Below are 19844 nucleotides of genomic sequence, written 5' to 3'. Positions count from 1 at the left end.
TCATTAGGTTTCAATTAATGTTATATTGCGTTCATATCTGGAAATAAAGAAAACAATATAATGAGAAAGTAATCTTAGGGCATGTTCAAAGCTAGAGCCCAGTGCAGGCTCTCTACACTCCATGTCAGCGAAAAAACTCCTATATACAAAGGATGGTCTCTTTAGCTGACTCTCCATTAATACAGGCTAATAAATGGCTAATAAATTCATCATGTATACTAGATCAAATGTAAATTTTAGCCTTCCATAAATTGTGCAAACAACAAGCTATTATTTAAGCAAACAGTAAGCTATCATATAAAAAAGACAATGAGCATACCAGCACACACATACTATTATTTTAAGCAAACAGTAAGCTAAATTACATTATTTTGTTATACAGAGTAGTTCTACTTTTTTCCAAGCGCTGCCATATATGTGCAACTAAATCTTTCTTGAGTTGCATATGAGTTGGACGATCACGAATAGATGAATTCCTTCGTAGTACTGCAGCAAAGCATGGGTTAGGGTTGGAGGAGTTGCTCACTTCCGGTGGAAGAACGATTGATGCTCCTGGGTTCTCATTCAAATCCAAAGGAATTTCAGCCATTTCCTTTTCATCTTCAACTATCATATTGTGAAGAATAATACAAGCTTACATTATGTTGATAGCATCACCCCTCTGTCACATCCGGGCTGGACGACATACGATGTTAAAGTGAGACTGCAACACACCAAAGGCTCGCTCAACATCCTTCCTCTCTCCCTCTTGACGGGCTGCATATAATATATCTTCATCTGTCTGAGAAAGTTGTATTGTCTTCACGAATGTTTTCCACTCAGGATAAATTCCATCAGCAAGGTAGTACCCCGTGTTATATTGGTTCCCATTTACAGTAAACTGCACACGAGGAGCTTCCCCTATCAATGCATCAATGAACAACGGTGACTTGTTTAACACATCGATGTCGTTATTGGATCCTGTAGTACCAAAAAAAAGCATGCTATATGCGAAGGTCTTTCGATGCTACCGCTTCGAGGATCATGGTAGGAACTCCCCTGTCACCACGAGTAAATTGGCCACGCCAAGAGACCGGGCAATTTTTTCATGCCCAATGCATGCAGTCTATGCTTCCTAACATGCCAGGAAAACCACGCGACTCAGCAACCTGTAGCAATCTTTCAACCTCATCATTCCTTGGAGCTCGTAAGTACTCTTCACTAAATATTTCAATGACTCCTTTAGCAAATTTGCCCAAACACTCCAAAGCTATACTAGGACCAATCTTTAATACCTCGTCAAGTTGGTCCACCGGAGTTCCATATGCTAGCATATGAATGGTGGCCGTACACTTCTGAAGTGGTGAATGTCCTGCTCTACCAGTGGCATCCACTCTATTAGTAAAATAAGGAGACCATTCACTAAGGGCCTCCTCATCCGAAACCTCCTATGGAATATCTCATCGGTGTAGATAGGGGACTCGGAGAAGTAGTTGGCCACAAGATCCTCATTGCCATCTTCTTGGTTTCTTGGTATATACGGTCTTGTACCACTTTGACGTTGACAATGAGATGGCTCAGCTGTTATCTTGTCCTTCATCCTGAGAATAATCTGCTCACTATATTCATCTAAAAACACCAACTCAGCAAGAAAATCATCCATGTTATATATATCCATAGGATCAAAGTTGTCGAGGTTGATGGCGGCATCGTCGTCAAGGTCGATGGCAGCATCATCGATGTTGAGTTCGGCGCCGACGACGTCAAGGTCGATGCCGGTATCGTCATCGAGATCGGTGTCATGGTCGAGGTCGACGGCACCATCGTTGTCGAGGTTGGCGTCAGAGTCAATGTTGATGGCACCATCGTCGCCGAGGTTGGAGCTAGCACCAGTGTCGAGATCAGAATCGTCGGCGAGACCATCTTCTAACTGGTTGATTTCATCGGAAGACACCATGTGATCTGACATACATTCATAGATACATATATCTCAGATTGAGATTCTGAAGATAAACATGCCCATCAATCATATCTTGGAATCAATCCCCGCATAAAAAAAAAAGAACAGGTAGTATAGTTTCAGTAACCTTCAATAAACAGTCATCCAGAAACAACCATTCAGCATGCACTTAGTAATAATATGGAAATGAGTTGAAAGTGTAAACTTGCATATATGGTTATTACATGAACGAAAGAATAATCTTATTCACCACACACCGCCAAGAGCGTCGTCGTTCACAAAGCGTTTCGATGGCCTCTTTCTACGTTTCTCTTCCAATGCCAACTTACAGGGTAACAAAGTCATAAATAAGAATAAATAAAATTTATAAAACTACATGTACTTTGATGAAAACTATCGCAAAAGAATGCGCATCACAAAATTATAGATTTAGTGTTAAATTTATCCGATTTAAGGTATCATATAAAAATATAGATGTAGCATAATTTTATCACAAAACCACAATTGTTATAACTTATAATAAATAATAGTGCTAGGGATCTAAACTCTACAATTTGTAGTACAAATTTTGTAATTTAGTGAAATTTGTAGTTCTTTGATAACTTCACTAAATCTATAGTTTTGTGATAAATATATAGTTTTGTGATGCAATGACTAAATCTGTAGCTTTGTGATTCATGTAGTAGTTCTGTGATAGTTTGATCCACGTATATATAGTTTTGTAAAATTTAGTTTTTTTAAAAAAGATATTTTGGTCAATTGTGATAAAGTGTTAAGTGGCTCATAAAACGACTTGCAAGTAAAGTGGTGCTAGTTAGATAGCCGTTCAGCTCCACGAAGAAGTGCAATTTTCTCACAAATATAAAACAAGACTGCCATATAAATGGTAGGAGTAAATTCAGTTAATTTTAGAATCTGCCATTGCAGGACACAATACTGCACAACTAGCAAATAGAGATAATAGGGAGACCATCTCTTGCAACAATATTCTAAGTTATCTCTTATTCAGATAAAAAACAAAATGGATAAAAAAGGATGCCAGCACTAATATTAGTCAGAGCACAACATCGATTGTAGTGGCATTAGATGCGTGACATTTTGATCTGTGAGGGATCATTTGGAGTTGCACTTTCCCATTGCTGCCCTTATTTGCATTGCCATTGGCATCACCGACATGTGGCACTACCTCCACACCTGTAAACATGGCAATTGGTTCATTCCCAAAGTCACTGTTGCTGCGGAAGAACCTAGCGATGCAGAACCTGCCTGAGCCAAGGTTGACAAGTTGTGGATCCTTGCATTCCCTCCATTCCTCTGGCAGGTTGAGTTCCTTCCAAGGGCCCACTAGCTGTGGCTGGGAGTCCATGGCAGAGAGGTCAGCCGCAGCCAAGCGCCGGGCCTCAGCAGAGAGGCCAAACCAGAGGTTGAACTCAGGCACATAATCAATCCTGCCATGGAATGGCAGTGTCCACTTTGCCAACTTGGCTCCATGAGTGGCTTGCTGTCTCCAGGCAGTAGGTGCCGATGCCATTGACAGATAAGCAAATGTGTGAGCCACCGCCAAGCACAGCGTAGGAGCTGATCTCTGGGTCTGGGCTGCTGCAGCAGCTGTGACAGTGCTTGTGTTCACAGACAAAAGGCGGAGGTGGAAGTTGATGGCAGTGCCAGGCCTTTCTGTAGGAAGATAATGTAGACTTGTGGTATACGAAGGCCTCAAACTGATTGCTGTTGAAGCCCAACTCTGGTTTGGGAATCCTCTCCATGACAAAGAGGCTGCTGCCATAGCCATCATGGGAACAAACTACGAAGACAGACAAGGGCATCGACTTGGGCTTGTGAAGACTGGGCATGGTTCCTACCTCGCACGTATCTGCGTTGACGAGGAATGCGTGGCCAGACTGATCCGTGCAAATCACCTTGCGGCTAGCAAGCGGGAAACAGTCCATCTTAGATTGGTTGTTGACGTTGAGAGCTGAAGCTCGGAAGTTGATGCTGGAGAAGGGAAGCCCCATACTATCCATCATCGTGCCAGCTGCCTGTTTAAACTTTTGCCAGAATTCGCCAACCTTCTGTGTCGGTGGAGGTGTTGCCGGATAGAATAACTGCTGGTGCATCATGTCGAAGTACCATAGCGATTTGACATCAGGGTTGCGGTTGCCCACGATCAGATTAAGAAACCGCCGCGAGAAATCAATCGTATCCCTTAACCAGTGGCTTAATCTAATTCGTATCCCTCACCACACGATACTGCATATCTTGACCCCCCCCTCATCTATTAAAACCGGTGCAATATGACTCCCTCAGCGGTTTTGGAGGGTGGTTTCGCTGACATGTCATCTACGCAGCGGTGTTGACCTAGTCTTTATGCCACATGGTATTGACGTGACATTTATATGACATTAGAATTAAAAAAAAATATGTGAGACTCATTTGTCATTTACAAAAAATGATTTGTGGGACCCACATGTCATGATCTCTCTTTTTCCCTCTCACCCCTTTCTCTTCACATGAGCACTGCTCTAAGGCATGTTATTTATCTTCTCTACCGAATGTCAAACTACACATGCAATGCATGATTATTTCAGCTCTCTTTGTTGGGGGGAAATAGCACCAAAAGTCCAAAACAGAGATCAAATATGGGGAGGCGAAATATCCCGCAAAAAATTGACCACGAGACAAGACTAATTTACCTCTAGAACGCACGAAATTGGGGGAGAAAAACTGGAAACAACCGAACACGCACAGCACAAAACAACCAGACGCTGCTCGCAACAAGACCCAAAAAAAATGTGGAAACACATAGGCGAATCCATCTACTTCACCGCAAATCAGCATCAAATTACAAGGGGAATAGTAACCAATCGAAAGGCAAGGCAGAATGAGCACTCGCACGCGCGAACACACACATGCACACGAGGACGAGCCAAGCAATGCAGTGCGGCATACGAGACAGGGGGAGGAGAGGATGAAGCGTGAGGATGAATTCTAATCTCTCGGGTGGATGTCCATCCGTTTTTTGCATGTCAATTAAATAATTATGAAAAAATTTCAAAAAAATTACAAGATAGATTAATATGTAATATATCACTTCACAAACATGCAAGTTCAAATTCAAATTTTACAAGTTGTAACGAAAATAACAAATTAAACTCTTAGTATACATATATTCACAGTCAAATTTGTTATTTTTGTTACAACTTGTAGAAGTTAAATTTGAACTTGCATGTTTGTGAAGTAATATATTACATATTATCCTATCATGTCAATTTTTTTTAAAACTTTCCATAACCATTTAGATGACATGCAAGAAATAGGTGGACGTTCACCCGAATGCTTAAAACAGTTTCCCGATGAAGAGTTCCTCGGAAGCTTCATTCGCCACTCCAGCATTTGCCCGCCCGCCGGCCACCGTGCCCATAGCCCACCGCCGCCGTCGCCGCCACTCAAGCCCTCGCCTGCCGCCATCGGATGAAGGTGAAGAGAAAGAGAGAAATAAGGGAGAGAGAGGGGCATGACATGTGGGCCTCACAAAATATTTTGCATAAATGCCAAATGGGTCACATATAATTTTTTAATCTAATGTCACATAAGCGTCATGTCAATGCCACGTGGCATAAAGACCTGGTCAACATTGTCACGTAGACGCCACGTCAGCGAAACCGCCCTTTCAAACCGCTGAGGAAGTCAAATTGCACCGGTTTTAATAGTTGGAGGGTCAAAATATCTGATATTGTGGTTGAGGGATATGGATCAGATTAGGACGCTACTTAACGGAGCCAAAGTGAACTTATTCCCATCCTGCGAAACCTCCTCAACCCGGCCGTTCCCCTAGAATTTGATCGGCAATTAAGGGTGTGTTTGGTTGGCTGCACCGGGGGTGGCTCGCATCCCGCATGCAACCAGCAACGCGTTTGGTTGCCTGCATGGGTGAGCGAGCCAAGATTATCTGATGCAAAAGCGGCCGCTGAGCCAGGCTGCGAGGAAACGCGGAAATCGGCCGTAGGTCCTCAGCCAGACCCAGCTCATGCCGACGCAGGGATGAGCGGATGCAAGTGTGGGATGGACGAGAAAATGAACATTTAGCCACGTTCAAAACACAGTTTCGCTAGAATGCCATCTCGAAAACGCGTTTCACTAAAATTCCAATATGAAGTGCGTGCTCATCACCACTTTGCCATTTTGGCCCTTTTGTGCATTTTCGAAATCATCTTCGCTTCTTCAGTGGGTAATGAGACGAAATTGCCCTTCCATCCTTCCCCTTCCATGGTGGCAGCCTTGGCAGCGCCATCGGATGAGCCCACCACCGCTGCCGACGACGGCGGGATGGCCAACAGTGCCGTCGGATGAGTCCACGCCCACTGCCAACGAGGGTATCTGGGTGCGTGGAGCGACAAAACCACCGGCAGCTGCCCCTGCCTGCCGCATCCGGATGGCACCGACGAGGCGGAAGCAGAGGTGAGGTCGTCGAGGAGGCCCCCCCTTCGCCTCCGTCGCCGACGAGGCCATGGGGCCACCTCGAAACCCTAGCCGCCATCGTCGACCACGGCGAAGCGACCTCCGGGATGTCGTCGTCGACCGTGGCGAGGTAGTCGGCGGAGGTGGCAAGGTCGAGGGAAGAGAAGATGTCGGAGGACTTGCCGGCCACCTCGTCGTCTGGGCTCTCCCATATAGCACTGCTTCGGATGCCATCCATGGAGGAGGAGGAGGAAGACGGTGAGCTGCTCATGGTGGACATGGAGATGGCCGATGAGGACGAGCTCCTCTCCCTCAATGATGGCGGCAAATGACATGAAGGGCAATTTTATCTCATCATCCGGTGGAGAAGCGAAAATGATTTCGAAAATGTACAAAAGGGCCAAAATTTTGCAAAGTGGCGGTAAGCACGCACTTCATATTAGCATTTTAGCAAAAACACATTTTCGGAATGGCATTATAGTGAAACCGTGTTTTGGAAGTGGCTAAATGTCCATTTTCTCGGGATGGACAGGTGCAGCGGCGCGCAGGGGTCGATGCATCCAGAAGGGAGGGCTCGAGGGGCACCGGCGGCGGCGGCGGCACTGCCATCTTCTACCTCCTCTCCTCTTCTCCTAGTAGTTGTCGGCGCCGTCTCCATGGGGAGCTTGAGCTCAACGAAATCCAGAAGAAAGAGAGAGGGCAGGAGGAGGGACGGAGGGAGGGCTAGGGGCATCGTCGTCGCTGCCATCTTCTTCCTCCTCTTCTCCTAGTCGTTGCCGACATCGTCTCCCTCATCGGCCACCGCTAAGCTTCGACACGCTAGATCCGGGAGTCTTCAGCTTCGACGGCACCGGATCCGCAGCCATGAACTCTGCTGGCGGCGGCAAACAGCGGGACTCAAAGGGAGAGTGGCGAGCGTCATGTAGGCGAGCGGCGACGGCAGTTGCGAGATGGCGATGCGTTTCTCTCTTCCTTTTTTTTTTCATTTTTTTCTTTTCTTTTTCTATCCGGTTGACCGGATAATCCCGACGATTAATTTATAATAGTGTAATTTAATGTTTGGCACAATTTTTTGGGACTTCCTAGTTTGGCGAATTTTTTCGTCATTGAAATTTGTGCATCTCCAAGAAGTCAGTAGCACTGCATGTAATATGTTGTTATCCTCTCCAATACGAAGAAACTATACTCAATATTCCGAAAACTTCATCTTGGACTTAGTTAAAACTCAATTTAATACCCATGGAGGTAAACTCACCCTCCAATCCAGAATGTATTTTTGATCCAACCAACCAAACATCTTTCGCATACAGTATCTTTAATACAACCAACCAAACAACATGTAACCATATGCAGGTTTATTTAATGCAAACAACCAAATAATTGCATATATATATCTTTAACCAGGCCAATCTTAGCCTGGATAAAGGAGATGAGCCAGGCTAGAAGTATACGAGCAACCAAACGCACCTAAATTGGGGAGTGTTTCGTGCGCCGCTCATCTCCCTCTGAAAGTCTGGATCAAACTAGCTGGCTACCCAAATAGCCTCTCACGATCACAGGCTCACAACCTCACAGATATAGCGACAAATCGCACGAGCTGGAGCTATCATAGATTGAAGGAAAGTAAAAAACCAAGGAAAAATTAATAAACAGATAAGGGAAAGAAGTAAAAATACTACTCCTTCCGTATTAATAAATAGATGGTGTTATTGATTTTTCTTTATCTAACATTTCATACTCGTCTTAGGAAAAATATAAGTAATGATTAAAATATCTTTAATGATAATAAATTATATTTATATGTTTTTCTTAAAAAAAATATCCAAACATCATATCTAAAAGTCAACAACGTCATATATTAAAAAAACTAGTGAACGTGCACGTGCAAAGCACATTGATATATACAATTGAAGAAAAATGCATTCATTGCTAATGTACATCTACATATACTCACAAATTAAAGCTCATAATCATTGATAAAAATAAAAGTATTGTAAACATTGTCTTGGTAATTCATTGAATAAAACTAATTTGTTATTGTATTATATAGCGTAACAGATGTTTTTCAGTGAGAATCTTATTTTCATTACTTTATGCCTTGGACTACATGCAATAGATAATGGTTAAGCCTGTAAGAGTTAAACTATTATGAGAACAAACGACGATAGATAACTCAAGAAAAAGTGAGATAGCAGCCATGTATTATCAAAAGCTAGTAAATGTACAAATGCAGCTTAAAATAGATCAGTGAATCAGCAATGGATGTTTCCCAATTTTCCTCTTTCACGGTCTGCTGAGCATTAAATAGTTTGATTTGGATATATAAACATGTACATGAGATTTTAATGAGATAATTTTCCACACATTTAGCAGGGTAAACTCAGGCCAAAATAATGATTGAAACAAAACTTCTCTAAATTATTTTCTTTGGGCAAAGAACAAAATTCGGTTTCAACATCTCATAAAGCTCACAGAAAACTGAACTGCAAAATCAGTACTGCAAAGTTTAGGCGCATATATTGTGCTGCATTTGAAGTTACTTTATTATGTATAGATAGACATTATTCTTTCATTTGTAACAACATGATTGGGCATAATGATCTACATAGAAAAATTCTAATGGAAAGATAAGTACAAACACTATTATGCCATATGTACCAATCATATATATTACGCACCACCATGAGTTCCCAGAGTGAATGGTACTAGAGGGCGGAGCGCGCCTTGGCGCGCTGCCTGTGCACAATGTGTGCACTACCAAAATGACACAGCACCGAAGGTGTCGTTGTTGACGCTGTTAAATACAAAATTTACGCCGTCAATACCTGCATAAAACCATAAATGTAAAACATTAATCATAGTGGTAGGGTTTATTTCTAATGATTTCTACTAGTGTTGGTGTATATTTGTATACAGGTGACAAACTATCAAAGTTAAGAAGAAATAAACATACAGGGAGGGGATTATACTTCCCGCTGGAGTCCATGGAGTGATGAGCCTATAAACTATATTAAATCATTATTTATTGGGCCAACGCTGGAAGAATAATAAAGAGGGACCCAAATGTCAGGAGACAGAAGATGGCCGGAGGCAGTTGGGCTAGCCCATGGGTTTGGCCGAATCGTCATGAAGCCCAATTCATCCTAGCCTTCCACGTGGACGTCCAGGATTGCTCCCTAATGACAGTTGGAGGGCGTTTAGGACATTTCCCATACTGTAATCATCATATGAAGCCTATAAATAGAGCCCCTCTCCCTCACTTCACACACACACACTAAGATGTAGAGCTGAATTACAAGAGGCTCTAAGTATACTTTGGTTTCTTTATATATTCTAAGTATATTTAGAATAGGGAGAGAGTGAAGTAGAAGAAGTTGGAGAAATTCCAGAGTTGTCAGCAATCCTCTCATTATTCTTGTACTTTGTTAATTAATATATGGTCTTACCTCTCATATACACATAACGTATTGGAGTCCGTGCTGCAGCTGGCTACAAATGTGTAGCCCGCTTTCCTTCTCTCTCTTCTCTTCTCTCATCCATATGTGCTTATAGGTCAGCTATTGTACTCGCTCTATACAAATGTGTAGCCTGCTTTCCTTCTCTCTCTTCTCTTCTCTCATCCATAAGTGCTTATAAGTCATCTATTGTACTCGCTCTAATAGAAAGAACCAATAATATATTCCTGATTGCATTGTATCTCATCCATCGTCTTCTGCGCTACAAGTGACCCATGCTTATGCTATAGAAGCATTCCCTGATTGCATTGTATTCTCATCCATCGTCTTTTACACTACAAGTGCCCCATGCTTCTGCTATAGAAGCATTCTTATTCTTTTAGCTCAATGACGAGAGTGGAAAGTACTTGCTCCCAGACATAAAGACTCAATTCTAGATATTTATTTTGCTCAGGGTACTATCAGGAGTAGCACAACTAGAATCTAGGATATTAACTATTTGCTCTACTATAAGTTCATAGCACAAGATGATTTCTTAATTTTGTGCCTCATTTGCCACTTTGGTGTGATGTGGACAAGTGAGGCAAAAAGTCCATGTAACCTTGGTTGTAAAGCATCAGATTTGTCACTCTTCGGAAATTATCAAATGCAACCAGATTAAATTCAAGCTCCGATGATATTTTCTCTCATGTTGCAGCTGAACACCAAATGAACTTAGGCGATATTTTCTTTAAAATTGAAATGAACACAGATGGTTGTTAGACCTAAACTAAGAACCTCAAGAACACAGCAAAAAGGGAGCACACAGCTCAATCGACCATACAGGTCAACGGTAAGCACGCACACAGATGACTTACCTCCTAGGTTCACACAGATCCACCATCGCCCTAGTCTAAAACATTTTGCACCAGTTAATTACTACACAGTGCAACACATGCCACCAAGAAGATAGCACACAGCCACAGTTTATATGAAAACAGTGATAAGTAGATCATTAGTCAATATTATATTTTGCTTGTAAAACGAGTGTGAGCAGGGCTAAGCAGTCTACTACCCTGAACCAATACCCCATGTTTGACTCTCATACAGTCTAGGGTGACAAATAATCAAGGATAATCAACAATAATTCAAGGTATGGAATATGTCGGTTTGAGATTACGACTACGGTATTTGTATAGTATGGGAATTGTTGGTGCCACGGTATTCGCAAGATTGAAGTAAAAGAGATGGAGACAAGGATTTTTATACAGGTTTGTGCCCCTTATCTGACAGGTAATAGCCCTACTCCTGTTGGCCGAAGCCGGTGTTGCTCTTATTAATCATAATTACACCAGTACAATATTTGGGATAACCTATCTAATCGTCGTCGACTTGGCGGCCTAAAATACCATCACGTAGTCGACGATGAGGTAGTCTTCCTCCTTGAATCCGCACTCGACGAGATCAGAGATAGAGCTAGATCCCCCTTGTCGGCCTGTGCATGCACCTTATGGGGTTTGTCTAGGCTTATCTCTGATGTCGATATCCAGCAGCTTGTCTTGGCGTGTGTTGACTTGTATTGGTCTGTCTGTCTTCGTGTTCCCCTCCCCCTCCTCCTAGGGGGTCTATTTATACCCATAGATGTCCCCTTGTCCAAATAGGACTAGAGAGACCAATATGGATACAATCCGAGTAGTCCTGATAGTTTCCATATAGAACTCTACTTGTCCCTCCTTATCTAGAATACCTTCCGTATGTGAGGTATGATTCCGTATTGGTATATGGTGGGCCCTGCTGTCACATCCTGATTTTCGTTTCAGGATTTATAAAGTATTTAATAAATTATTATTAGAATTTATATTAAATGTTCATTAATTTACAAGTGAATTTAAATGTGGGAAATAAAATTTCCTAAATATAAAGCATGGATGGATTCAATTTTTATTAAATTCTTCATGGTTAATTATACTCTCTGGAATTTTCTCAGATTTTTCGGAGCTCAATTCCTAATTTTAATCATACAAAGAACATTTCAGTAATTATCCACATATTAAATTAATCGTTAAATGGTCTGATTGTAATTTTGTTAAGTACTTTGAGGGTCCAAGTATTTTCAAGATTTTTCTTGAAATTATTTGAGCAATATAAGTATTTTTAACAATTCAAAGATCATTTCAGTGATTAATTTAATTGGAAAAGTAATTGAAATTCACCTTTTCCTTTTCGGGCTGAATTAGGAAAAGTCCTCTCACTCTCGGCCCAGTCTCCTCTCAGCCTGCAGTCCTTTCCCTCTCTTTCTCGAAGTCTGCTTTTTGTCCCTCCTTTAATCAGTCCTGGGAAGTAGAAGCCCAGCCAAAAGTCTAGTTTACCTCCCTCGCTACAGTGCGTCTTCAAGCTCCAGCCGCCGGCCGAGCCGAGTTGGCTGCCATGCCGAGCCGCTTTGCCGCGCCGTTTCCTCCTCAATCTCTCCCCTTTTCTTCCGATTGTTTGAGGGGTTTTGATCCTCTCGTTCTCCTCTATCTTTACCCCCAAAAATCGGAGCTAATCGTTGAGTATCTTATCCGAATCGAACTCGTTTTCGAGTTTATCTCCAAAACCGAGTTTTTGATTTCCCGAGCCGATTTCTTGCGGGAGGAGTCCGATCTCTTCAATCCAAGGCTATAAATAGGACCCCCTAGTCCTCCTTTTTCGTTTGCCCCCTCTCCCGTGGTCTCCCGTGCCCCGTAGCCTCTCCGCCGCCGTCGCCGGCCGAACTTCGGCCATGTCGCGCCGTCGCCTCCGCCGTTGCCGCCGGTCGCCGTCACCGCCGTAAGGTGCGCCGAGGTGTGGGCAAGCTCGGCCGCTCCCTCCCCGCTGTCGCCGGTCACCGAGCCTCATCGCCGCCGTCGACCGAAGCCGCGCCGCCGCTAGACCTCGTCGCCGGCCATCGTCGTTTGTCGTTTGGTTCGAGGGTGAGTACGGTTGGGTTCGTCTCGTCGTCCTCTACGTGTACATGTCCTCCAAAGTCGCAGCCGACCATCCAATCTCCGGCGAGGTCGCCATCTTGGTCCGGCCATTGATGAGGTCGTCATGACGTCATCATCGTTTTTCTTTTTCCTTTTTTCTAATAGATTAAATCTTCGGAAATTCATAACTAAATCATCGTAACTCAGATTCGAGTGGTTCAAGTTGCTAAATTCATCTAAAATCAAGATCTACATGTTTGTTTACTTTACATGTACTGTTTATGCTTGTTTTTGTACAGTTTTGTTGATTTTGTTCTTTCGCTTTAGTTTCCGACGTTCCGGAGGAGAGCGTTTTCGTTGAGGAAGGTTCAGAAGCGTTTGAGGAAGCTCAAGGCAAGTCACACAGATCCCAAACAACCCTTTGAGCATGTTGAACCTGTTTAAAGCTAATGTTTTATTTCAATTTATGCATTATTTTCGAATGTCATCGGGTGGTGAGCCTTTCCCGATTAATTAATGGCCGAAGATGACTTTATTTTCCTATGGGTTATAATTTGATTAGCTAGGACCTTATATATTGGTTTGGTTCAGCTAAATGCTATATATATAATTGCTTAGCCATGCTTAGAAACATTAGCTCATTAATAGGATGAATCATACTACATTATTATTTATGATTATATTTAATGGTAGCTCACGATGGTTAATCGTGTTATGATAATTAATTGATAACTAAAACTTGACAATGGTAGGTTGTGAGCACATGGTTTTGAAGGTCGTGCTCATGGCAATTAAGGACCGGTTCGCGAGCTACTGTTGTGAGACATTAACCATGCCAACCACAAGCCAGCGTGGGCAACGGCTTTACTTTTTGTATAGCATGGTTCATTGCGGGGCACCAGACTGAGAAGCGGCGAGAAGTCCGTGGGGGTCGCTGGGGAGTCCATACCTCTGGTTATATTTATAGAGGGGGTGATTATGATCCAGGAATGGTGCACTGTGGTGAGTTGTGTTGTGCAGGTGGTATTGTCACAGCCTCTATTCGGGTACTTTCCAGTATCGCGACGCATGGTAGACATGATGTTGAGGCTGTGTCTTGTGGGTACAGTGGTACATCTCTGGCCAGAGTAAAACTATTCGAATAGCCGTGCCCGCGGTTATGGGCGAGTTGAGCAATGTTTTTCGTGATTAGTCTCACACCTCTCACAATAATTATGGATGCTATAACTGGTAATAATTTGTTTAGCTCCTGGTTTGGAGTTAGATCTATACAGCCGGGTATGGTTGTTCAGAAAGGTTGGGCCTGAGCAGCATGGGCGTGTTGTTCAGTGTTGATTAAAATTAATGATTAAAGTACTCTACTGTTTTATTACTCTTAAATATTTGCTAAATGCTGCTTTTGCAAATGAGCCTATTTTATGCCATCCTTTGGTATCCTTGTGCACTTGCATATTTGCTGTGTGGCTTGTTGAGTATGTCATATGCTTATTCTTGCAATAATCAATCAAACCTCAGTTGAAGAAAAAGAATCCAGAAGGAGAAGACGTTTGGCTTATACCCCAGTTGAGCTGCCTGTGGGAGTGGAGCTGAAGCCATCGCTAGACCGTTATTTCGCTGCTGTTTTCTTTTCTTTTGTAAGTGTGTAACGTTATTATTAAGATGGATTTGTATATTAAATTGTCAGTTTGTGTATCTCGGCTGATTCCTGGACGAGGATTTTTATGCACAAATTAGTTCGGAAATTACTAGTGAATTTTCGGGCGTGACACCTGCCGATCTTAGTAAACTACTATTAGGTATGTGGTATCCATAACCATGACAGTAGCCCCCGACTTCAATGCAAATGAACAAGTGTATGTTCTCAACCAAAGACCTTGGAACAACTGTCGTTGTGCTCGCTTGACCGTACTTGGCAAGATCAGAGATAGCACTAAATCCCTCTTATCGGCTCCGTACGCACCATATTGGGTTTGTCTAGGTTAATCTCCGATGTCGACCGAGAAGGTACAGAGCATACGACTAAGTCTATTGTCTTGTTGTAATCGAGAATTTGGATTGAAGTCAAGAAATTTCGTCTCGGCGAGTACACCATCGCTTTATTCCATATTCCTTGTCGAACTCCACCAACCGTTCTCGAATAATCGAGAAGGTGCAAAGTCTGCGACAAAGCCTTGAAATCTGACTTTTCTGAAATCAATACTCAAAACAGATTGTTAGATAGAAATAGCCCCCGAGCGAACACTCAAGGGTAACATGATATAATATGAATTTGAAAATTGAAAATAAATTCAATTTGCATGTGACAATAAAAGAGTACTCTCGCTAGAGCTGCCCTCAGCAATCAGAGTTTGGTACACTTCCTAGCCCCTAGTTGTCTTTATTGAAAAATCATGTTTCCACAAAGGCAGCTTAAATATTATAATAAACCAAGCTGCAGCTGATGAAATCCTAGCCCACAGCCATGAAATTGGGAAAACCAATTCCCGATTACACGGTTTGGTTAATACATATCTAGGAAGCAGAATAGCGTAAAAGGACGATAGGATCGACTTCAAGACAAGGCAATATAAGAAAAGAGGATCAACGGATAAATATTGCACATATAAACACTTACAGAGGTTGATTGTCACGCCCAGAAATTCCTGAATAGAATTCCAAGTAGAATGTGCATTAAAATCCCCGTCCAGGACCGGCCGGGGTACACAAACGACAATGTTGACATTCAGATCCACGTCTTACAAACATCATAAAAGTCTTACATAAATGCAGCGGAAAAACGAAGGATAATAGGAGCTAAGCCTTGACTTGATCTGCAGCGGGAACACCACTCCACAGGCATCCTCGACGGCACGGACGAAGCCTACTCCTCGGAGAAACCACCATCTGACACATACTCGTACTCTGGGGTTGGGGAAAATAGAGCAAGACTGAGTACTACCCACTGTACTCAGCAAGTCATACCGGAATAGGGGTATGATGCAGGGAATTATCAAAGGAGAGCTAGAGTGGTTCATTTGCATAAAGCGAGCATTTATAAACAGAAGTTGAAAGAATTAAACAGTTGTAATAATTAATCGTACTATTCATCCACTGTCCAACGCTATACCACGTTGCGACAGGCCCAACCATCCACCTATAGTATCCAATTTCATTAGACTAAACTAGGGTGAGACTAATCACGGTGAATCTGGTTGACCGCCCATAACCGCGGGCACGGCTATTCGAATAGTTTTACTCTGATCAGAGGTGTACAACTGTACCCACAAGACACAGCCCCACGACACGTTTCCGTGCGCCGACATGCCACCACGACATATCGGAAAGAGGCCGTGATAGGACCCTTCGCATAACCCCCTCTAACCAAGCACACCACACCTCAGGTTTCACCCCCACTCCTCGCAAGGCAGCGGGCAGTCCCCTCTCGTGCCTAGGTGAATCCGGAAGCCGCATAGGCCGTCGCAGGGCCCATCCAAACTCCATCACGCCCACCCTTGCCTGGATGCGTCGGCTAGAGAAAAGCTACACTACAAGCCCAGCCGTTGCCCACGCTGGCTTGTGGTAAGTACGATAAGTTCTTCCAGGGCATCCCGTGAACCGGTCCTTAACTGCCATGGGTGCGACCAACAAAACCATGCACCCACAGCCCACCATGTGATTTATTTTAATTAACCAACACCGAAGCGGTGTCACTAATCCAACATTACCATTAGAACCTACAGTCTAAACATTAATAGGATTTTTCCCCAATGTGTGCTAGTTGAACTAAGCATGGCTAAGCAATTCCTAGTCCAAAGTCTATTCATGTTATAACCAAAGCTAACAAAGGAGCATGGTATCAAAATAGCATGGCTGTAACAATAGGTAAACATCCCATAGTAACATTATAAAACAATGCAGTATTTGAAGAAAAACAATAGAGTATTTGCAATATAGAATCAACATGTTCAAGTGACAGGCATGACTTGCCTTGCTCTGCAGCTGGAGGAACCTCGGCGACTATCTCGAAGTACACCGGAGCGTCGGAAGAACCGGAATCTAAGCGACATACAAAGCAAACAATGCAAACAGGCTATAAGACTACTGAAACAGAGAACAATACCATTTTTAATGGATTCTACACATTTTTCTTGATTTACTGAGACTTGAATGGGCTTAAACAGAGCACGGATGAATTAGTTATGAATTTTAGAAGATTCACTGTGTTTATTACTGTAACAAAAAGTCCTTAAATCATTTATTGCGCAATATGTCCCAGGGCTGACGTCATCAAAGGGGGGTGGTGCCGACAGGCGGGGCCCGCATGTCAACGGCTCAAGGGGAGAGAGGGGCGCCAGCAAGTGGGGCCCCCGGGTCAGCGGCTCAAGGCTGCCGGTCCACCGAACCAACGGCCCAGATCGTCCCCGGGGCCGATCGGACGGGCGGCGGCGACGGCGTGGTACGGTGGCGAGCCTAGCGGCGGCTAGCGGCAGCCGGAGTAGCGGAAGCGGCGGCGGCGGGTGGAAGCACGGCGCGGGAGCGATGGGGAGCACGAGGGAGTTCGGCGAGATGGGGAAAAAGAGAGAGGGAGTGGCGGTGGAGCTTAAATAGGGGAGGGGAATCCTGGACGTGGCCGGTAGGGGCGGGATTCCGCCGGCCAACGCGGGGAGGTGGAGGTGGAGGTGGAGAGAGAGGCGGGATTCGGAATTCGAATCCTGGCCATCTCGGGCGCGGGCGCGAGCGGGAGAAAGGGGGAGTGGGTGCGGGAGGCGCGGCGCATGCGCGGGCGTGGCCGACGTGGGCCGGAGGAGGCGGGGACGTTGGCGCAGCGGCGGTTTCGGCGGTGGTGGCGACGTGGGGCAGGCGGCCGGAGGAAGGGGACGACCCCGACAGGTGGGGCCCACCTGTCGGCGTCCTGGGGAGAGAGAGGGAGGGGCGGCTTGGGCCGGCCCACAAGGAGGAGGGTGCGCGCGGCGGCGGGGTGGACTAGGCCGACGGCCCAAGAAGAGGAAAAGGAGGGAAAAGAAAAAGAAAAGGAGGAAAAGATTTTCCCTGGGATTTAAAATTGCATGTGCTCAATTTTAATTGGTTAAAATTATTTCGAGAGCTCTGAAAATTCCACTAAAAATCTTGTTAGCGTATTTCGACATGTAGAACTCAAGAAAAATTCCACATGCCAATTCCGATTATTATTTGCATTAACTTATTAAGGTTTTCTCTTGATTTGCACCGGTATTTTCTTAGGGTGATTTATAAATTCAATTTTAGGCTTAGGAGGAGAACTTCAGGGTGTGACATTGATGCTCATAGGATGCTGAGGTGACTACCACACAAGATGAAGACCATGTGTGTAGTTGTTCTTGATCACTTAAAGTCGTGGTACGTGGACTGCTACGTCACTGGTCGAAGACCAGTTGTAGTCGTACCTCGACCATTTGAAGTCGTGGTACGAGGACCGCTACGCTGCTAGTTGAAGACCAGTTGTAGTCGTACCTTGTCACGCCTAGAAATTTAGCCCAAATTTCCAGACTATTTTGTGCATTAAATCTCCGTCCAAGAATCACCCAGGGTAAACAAAACGACAAGTAATATACGGTTTCAAACGTAAATAAAGCGTAAAATACTTACAGAAGAGGCACTTAGTCCTCACACCCGAAACGAAAGCAGCAGCAGCGGAAAAAGGCAATCCTAGCAGGGCTTCAGCTCCACTCCACAGGCAAAACTCAACTGGGGTCTGAGCCTTGGTCCTCTAACTCCGTCTTTAGCTCAGAAGCACTACACTTCTGAAAAGGGGGAATAATAGCAAGGCTGAGTACAACCACCGTACTCAGCAAGCCACACCAATGATGCAGCCGTGCAAGGGGATACAAGGATGGCTTGAGGCTATTTGCATAAAGGCGATTATAAAACATTTATTGAGCAAAACGGTAAAATAGTTGATTAATTAAGGTAATATTAAATCTCAACTGATCAACGCTACACCACGTTGAATAGGCCCAACCAACCCACCTGAACTACAGTGCATTGAGTCGATTTAATAAGTGTGTGACTAATCACGATGAATCTGGTCGATCGCCCATAACCGCGGGCATGGCTATTCGAATAGTTTTACTCTGGCCAGAGGTGCACAACTGTACCCACAAGACACAATCCACCGGCATGTCACCGCGCCTGTCCGGACACGTCACCATGTCAAGTGATTGTGACAAGACCCTTCATATAACCCTCTCTGACCAAGCACACCACACCTCAGGTTTCACCCCCACTCCTCAACAGGCAGCGGGCAGTGCCCTCTTGTGCCTAGGCAAATCAAAAAGCCGCATAGACTATCGCAGGGCCCATCCGAACTCCATCACGCTCACCCTTGCCTGGATGCGTCAGAGAGGAAAGCTATACTTCAAGTCAGACAGTTACCTATTCCCGCTTGTGGTAAGTGCGGTAAGTCTTCCAGTGCATCCTGTGAACCGGTCCTTAACTGCCATGGGTGGGACTAGCAAAACCATGCACCCACAACCCACCATTAAGTCACATTTTAGTTGGATAATTACGACTAATAAAACATGGTCGGATGTCTCGAGCACGCAGCTCGTCATGATACTACAAGTTCTACAAGATCAGCCAGTCGTCCATCCCATGATGAGGACAAGCGGCCATATATTCCTGAAGTCGTTCCCATGCCTCAGGAATGGACTCATCCCTCGTCTGCTGGAAACTTGAGATCCTTCCAGAAGGGCGTTGGTTTTGCCCATCGGGAAGAATTTTGACAGGAATGACGTAGAGCATTTATCCCAGGTGTTGATCGTGGCACGGTTGGCATAAAACCATTGTTTCGCTTTCCCAAGGAGGGAAAACGGAAACAATTGCAGCCTGACGGTGTCAGGACTGACACCCTTCATTGTGAACGTGTTGCAGATCTCCAGGAACTGTTGCAGATGAGCATTGGCATCCTCATTAGGCTTGCCGCAGAACGGGCTAGCCTGCGCCATTGTGATAAGGCTGGACTTCAGATCGAAATCCACATCTCCCATGTTGATTTGCGGCCCAGTGGCCACGTTGTTAGCAGAGGGAGCAGCAAATTCACGGAGGGTCTTGTCA

At 44.3% G+C, this 19844-nt stretch overlaps 1 non-coding gene and 2 pseudogenes across 1 annotated transcript; 1 reads left to right on the top strand and 2 right to left on the bottom strand.

Moving 5' to 3' along the window:
• Window positions 1–361: 361 nt before the first annotated feature.
• On the bottom strand, window positions 362–1936 carry LOC127774164 (uncharacterized; annotated as a pseudogene).
• A 1057-nt stretch (window positions 1937–2993) lies between these two features.
• Window positions 2994–6665, bottom strand: LOC127774163 (uncharacterized; annotated as a pseudogene).
• A 12712-nt stretch (window positions 6666–19377) lies between these two features.
• LOC127775237 (small nucleolar RNA R71) lies at window positions 19378–19483 on the top strand. Its single transcript, XR_008017913.1, has one exon. It is a non-coding gene; the product is annotated as a small nucleolar RNA R71 (small nucleolar RNA).
• The last annotated feature ends 361 nt before the right edge of the window (window positions 19484–19844 follow it).

Source organism: Oryza glaberrima, chromosome 5 (assembly GCF_000147395.1).
Source record: "Oryza glaberrima chromosome 5, OglaRS2, whole genome shotgun sequence".
NCBI lineage: Eukaryota > Viridiplantae > Streptophyta > Magnoliopsida > Poales > Poaceae > Oryza > Oryza glaberrima.
Note: the sequence above shows the minus strand (reverse complement) of the source record. Positions and strands in the feature narration are given on the sequence as shown.